The following is a 6,000-nucleotide window of genomic DNA, read 5'->3' as shown; positions in this document are numbered from 1 at the left end:
TACCTGCCAGATACAAAAATAGAAAGTAGTTTAAGCATCAGAACAATACACACACATACACTCCAACAGTAGCAGGAATGAAAGGGCAACTTTAAGCCAGGTGGAAGTTGTAAAATTCTGGCATGCAATGGGTCTGGTATGCCAACTATGAAAAGCACCTCAGCAAATGCAAAGAGTTCCACTGGGGGGAATGATATTGCCAAGGCAGCCTTGGGAATGTACTTAAATAGATTAGTACAAGGAGACTTGCCAGAAACAGTAAAAGAACACAAGTACTAACAGTATTAACTGTCTGCAAGAGTTTCCTTGGGAAATAATAGTTTAGCTCATTGTCGGTAGATGAACAGACAGTCTCATGTTCACTCATGATTATCATATGGATCAGTGCAGAATGCCAGAGTTAAAGATGCAAGGATCTTTGTTCTACCAGTAAAGCTATGAGTGAGGGAGATGAAAGAGCAAATTGGAGAGTGTTATTGATCAGAAACAAACACCCACCGGTAAAGAGTCTGGGCTTGATTTTCCCTACCTGGCATTGGCTACTGTCGGAAGACAGGATACTGGGCAAGATGAACCTTTGGACTGACCCAGTATGGCAGCTCTTATGTTCTTTTATACCTTATTATTTGTCTCATTGTAGTGCCTAGGAGACCTAGTCAAGGACCAGGACCCCATTGTGCCAGGTGCTGTACAAAGACAAAACAAAAAGATAGCCCCTGCCTTTGTAGTTACTTATGCCTGTGCAAAGTAGGTGCATTCTGATCCGATAGTGTTTTACACCCACCTTGCCTGGATGTAAATGATGACACAAAGAATTAGGCCCTCTGTTACTTTCCCAAAGCCTGATCCTGCAAACGCTTCCGGCCAGGCACAGGGCTTTCTTACACTTACTGGTGCAGCTGCATCACTGTTTTGCTTAATGAAGATGCTACTTATGCTGACAGGAGCTTCTCCCGTCGGCGTGGTACCCCACCTCCCTGAGAGGCGGTAGCTATGTTGAAGGGAGAAGCCCTCCTACTGACATAGCCCTGTTTACCCAAGGAGTTAGGTCAGTATTTTCCACACCTGAGCAACGTAGTTATACCGACATAAGGCTGCAGCATAGACCAAGCCACAACCCATTTTCATTGGGAACTGGGACTCCTCATGGTAGTAACACTATGCTCAGGATCGGGCTCTGAGAGGGTTATCCCTCCGTTTTTCCTCTGCCAGTACGCATGAAGCACATGTGTCAAAGCTCCGTCTTTGTGATTAAATAGAAACCCAGCAGTTCCACTGGAGATTTATTTTCCTTTTGCTTGTCCAAACATGCCTAGCTGCTCTGGTGATAGGTGCTATATAAACAGATTAAAAAATAAATAAGATGATTTGAGGGAAGCCAGGCTGATACCGAAGACTGTAAAATGCAAGTTTTGTTGGGCAAAAACACATTCTTTTAACATGTCTGCTCCTTCCAGAGGAGTTTAAGAGCTTGCTCCATGAGGTTCTGAACTGCCCTCGGGTTCAGGATTCAGGACATGGACTATTCCTACAAGAAGTCATCCCTCTAGTCTGCTCCACAGGAATTTGCTCCGTACTAATGGATGCAGCAGTTTGCTCTCGCCATCCCCATGCCCATGGAGCACCCAGGGTTAGACTGTCCCTGCATGGTGTACTCCAGTACGCCCCCCGTGGTGTGACAGGGTATTCTAGCTTCTGCCAATCAGGCCTCGGGGTGCCAGGTGTGCAGGTGATTTTTGTGCAGTAGATACCTAGTGTCAATGAGTGACCTCCTTCCAAGCACCCCTCAGGGCCGCCTCTCACCTCACTTTCCACTGTTGGTTCCTCGTATAGCCTGCATATGCTTCTTTTGTCCCATAACCCCCCTTCTCCCAGGGTCTAGTTCACTGACATAAAACAGAAAACAAAACTCAGTACTGGGGCTTCTCCTCTCCCCCAAGCCTGCTCTCAGCCTGTCCTGGCTGGAGTCTTTCCTTTCTTCTGGGGAGTCTGCTCTCTCTCCATCCAAACAGCTCAAAATACAGGCGCATAAGTCCATGTATTTACCTCTTATCAGGGCTCCTCCTTTTCTGTTTGTAGTTTCAGTCTCAAGACCTTGGAGCCCACTCATTCCTAGCAGCCTCTGATCCCCCTGAGCACTCCCCCCTGCAGCTTCCTGCTGCTCCTTATCGGGGAACCAGGGAACCCTGTTCAGGTGTGTCTCCTTAGTGATCAGGGTTGGCTGGTCCCACCCCTTAAGGGGCAAGCCACCCTGTTACACTTACCAACAGGGAACTGGATGCTTATTTATGATTTAAATAGCAGTAGCTTGTAGGAGCCGCAGTCATGGCCCAGGACCACATTGTGCTAGGCACTATACAAAGACCGAACAAAAACTGGCCTCTGCCCCGAAGAGATTAAAGTCTAAATAATTGCAGGACACTGAATAGTAATGAGCTGGGCTGAAGCTGGATGAACCAGCTACCTAGAGGTGAATGGCACTCTCTGTTTTGCAGAGATGTATTTTTCCACTTGTCCACTGTTACTGTTATTTCTGGGATGGAGATCTTGGATAGAGTGGCAGGTGTCTGCGTAGTTACGTGCCTCTGGGGTGCAGATCCTTTACGTACAAGAAAGCATAACTATTAGGCAAAGCAGTCAGCCGGGCACCTTTTAATCAGACCACTGTGCATGAAATGTACTTGTTCAGTGCATTCGCCGTCTCCTCCTTTGCACTGGGCTCTCGCTGGCTACACTGTCACACTTGAGAGCTGAAATCTGTTTGCGATTAAGGAGAAAATGAAAAGCAGATTGCTGAGTCAAAAGGTGCAGCTTGCTCTGTCTATCCCTGCTGACCAGGGAGATTTATTGCAGTACATCATAACTGAGCAGCTAGTGCTGTCCTGAAATGTAGTATGCTTATATATCAGCAAGAGAATACAATGGGGATGCCGAGTGAAATCACAGTGCTAGGAAAAGGGAATAGTCCTCTTATTCTTTCCACTCAAACTTGATTCCTTAGAGCCCATCAAATCAGCAATCATTTTCATTGCTACCGAACTAGGACCCAGTTCAGCGGGAGACTTAAGCCTAACTTTATGCATTGAAGTCCATGAGGCTACCCACAGGCTTCCAATTAACCACAGGCTTAATTCCCTTGCTGAATTTGGGACTATATGGGACTTTGGGGCACTTCTACTCTCACAACCTCCCCATGAGTTCAACAGGAGCAGGTCCAGGCCTTCTGTACTGTGCCCCTCCAGCACACTCGTCACAGAGGAGCCATCCGATGAGAGTGCATCACATCAGCTTGTTTTCTTCACACGGACAACACACTGGTGAAATGTAAGAGTTTGAAGGGGAGCTAGGACTGGACAGGTGCCTCTGCCCCACTTATATATTTGCGATGGAGGGAGAGTATCCTACAGACAGCCCCAAAGGCATCGACAGGAGCCTCTCCCCTTCCAAGCATATAACCTAGGTCAGGGCATTACCTGGATGACCTATTGTGCAAAATACCCCGCTATCTTCCCCCCACGATTGCTGATTTTCTGGTCCCTTTAGAACCCAACAGATTGTGCCACTTGTGAAGCTTTGTCTTTGCTAGGCTGGAGGGAATGTGGTTTAGTCAACTGAGCATGGGCATGTGAGCCGGGGGTCCTCAGGTCTAACCCCACTGACTCGCCCTGGTGCCTCTCAGCTTCTGTGTGTCAGGCCTTGTCTACGCTCAGGAGCAGCTCAGATTCAGCGGGTGTTGTAGCTGTCCTGGGGCTGACCCCTTTGTGCAGATGAGGGCAAACCAGGGTTTGCTCTAACTGGGATTCACTAGTGCATGCTGAATTGGAGCTATTCCTGAGCATCGAGAAGGCCTCAGTTTCCCAGAGGTTAAAATTGGGATGATATTTACCTCTCCTGCAGGGATGTTCTGAGGATTAATTAGCTAATATCCATGCAGCACTTTGAAGATGTAAAGCCCTATGTAAGTGCTAAGCATTATTTATTGGAAAGGATTCATTCTTTCAATCCCATTCTTATACTAAGAATACTTAGCAGTCACATAGACAATGCTTCATCAAAGTGCTGTACAAGCACTAGCTAATCTGGGGGAGAAACCAGAATCCATTTATCTTATTAATATGTATGTCTAAATACCTACTAGCTAGACGGGGAGAATGGCCAGTCCCCTGTGCCTGTCACAAGAGGCAGCATTTGCTAGCACATGACTCCAAGTAATGAGCCAGGGGAGATGCTAGTAATAAACGGCACTGCAAATGAAAAGAACGTAACTTACCTGGGTCTCAGTGGAATGGTTGCATTTTTCAGGTTCTGGTATCCCAGAGAACTGAAAATCCAACCCTAGTGAATCCAGTAAGAAGGAGCATGAGTTATGGCAGGTAACATGGGAGGAGGAAATCAGGAGGAAGATGGAATCTGAGGAGCAAATAGCGACAGATATATAAAAATCAATGAGTAACTGTTGAAGTATATTTGAAGCAGGAAGTCTGTCAGAACCGGTGTGTTCACTGGGATAAAGGGGGCAGTTAAGGAGGATAAGGACATTGCAGAGAAGCTAATGATTTCTTTCAGCTCTTTCCTGGGGAGCTGGCTACTCTTTTCAGGTAATAAAGATGAGGTGCTATCCGAGATTGAGGTGTCAGAAGAAGAGAGGCTGGAACAAACTGATAAAATAAAAGCAACAAGTCACCGGGACCATATAGTATACACCCTAGAGTCCAGACAGCACTTAAGAATTAAGTGGTAAAGTGGTTAATAAATATATGCACTCTCTCATTGTCATCAGTTACTCTGCCAGAGGATTGAAGGGTAGCATATGCTGCTTTTAAAATAAGCAGTAGGGTGATCTGGGGAGTGACAGACCGGTAAGACCTGCTTTGGTACCAGGTAAATTGGTTTGCAATCAGCCTTACACTACTAGTTCAGCCACAGCCTTCACTTTCTGCTCCAAAAGCTTCCTCCTCTGATTTAGTCCATTAATGGCTATTAGCCAGGATGGGTAAGGAATGGTGTCCCTAGCCTCTGTTTGTCAGAGGGGGAGATGGATGGCAAGAGAGAGATCACTTGACCATTACCTGTTAGGCTCACTCCCTCTGGGACACCTAGCATTGGCCACTGTCGGCAGACAGGACACTGGGCTGGATGGACCTTCGGTCTGACCCAGTATGGCCATTCTTATGTTCTTATGTTAGTTGTTTAATTTTTTGGGTGCATGGAGATCAAGCCATGACTTGCATTATACACAGCCTCAGAAATTCACTTTTGAGTCAGAAGACTTCAAAACACGAGCCAAGCAAATTTGCACCATCTCACTGGTGCAGTCTCTTGGCCTCAGGGAAGTTCAGAGCTGTTTCTAGTCTTATCACATTCCTAAAGCAGCCAATGTCTACAGCTTTAGTGATTATATGAAGGATAAAATACAATAGGTGAGGAGATGGGGAGTTTGCATTGAATAAATGAAATGAACCCTTGGCTTGACTCTCTTGTTAGGCATCTATTGCCAACACAGATGAATAATGTTATGGCATGAATTACAAATACAGCAAATCCTTGAAACAACATGTCGGTTTCCATTGATTTGCTTAAGATCTTCTCAGCTGCTGACAGCCAGGTACAAGAAGACTATGTGTTTTTCTTAATGGATGGATGCTGAATACGCGTGCAGCTCCGAGCCAGTTAAAAAATGTTACAAACCTTCCCTGACATGCAATGACTTGCACTGAAGCAGCACAATCTCAGTTCTCATCTCAATTCAAATAAACCAGCTGTCATGGTGATACAAGATCTCTCTTTTTTTGTCTAAGCATATTATACGCCAGTGTTTTTATGGATTGTCTGAAGTGTATAGCCTAGACCATCCTACAATGAGGATCAGACAGGCACTTCATTCGAGTCAGGGGATGAAGTGGTAAGAAATTTTTCAGAGGATTAGCTGCTGCTCCAAATATGTCTGCCAGAGCAGGCAAAAGATTGCTAGATTCAGAAATAATACGCATTAGTACATTT

This window comes from Eretmochelys imbricata, chromosome 4 (genome assembly GCF_965152235.1).
Source record: "Eretmochelys imbricata isolate rEreImb1 chromosome 4, rEreImb1.hap1, whole genome shotgun sequence".
In the NCBI taxonomy this organism is placed as follows: domain Eukaryota; kingdom Metazoa; phylum Chordata; order Testudines; family Cheloniidae; genus Eretmochelys; species Eretmochelys imbricata.
This window is presented reverse-complemented; position numbering follows the sequence as displayed.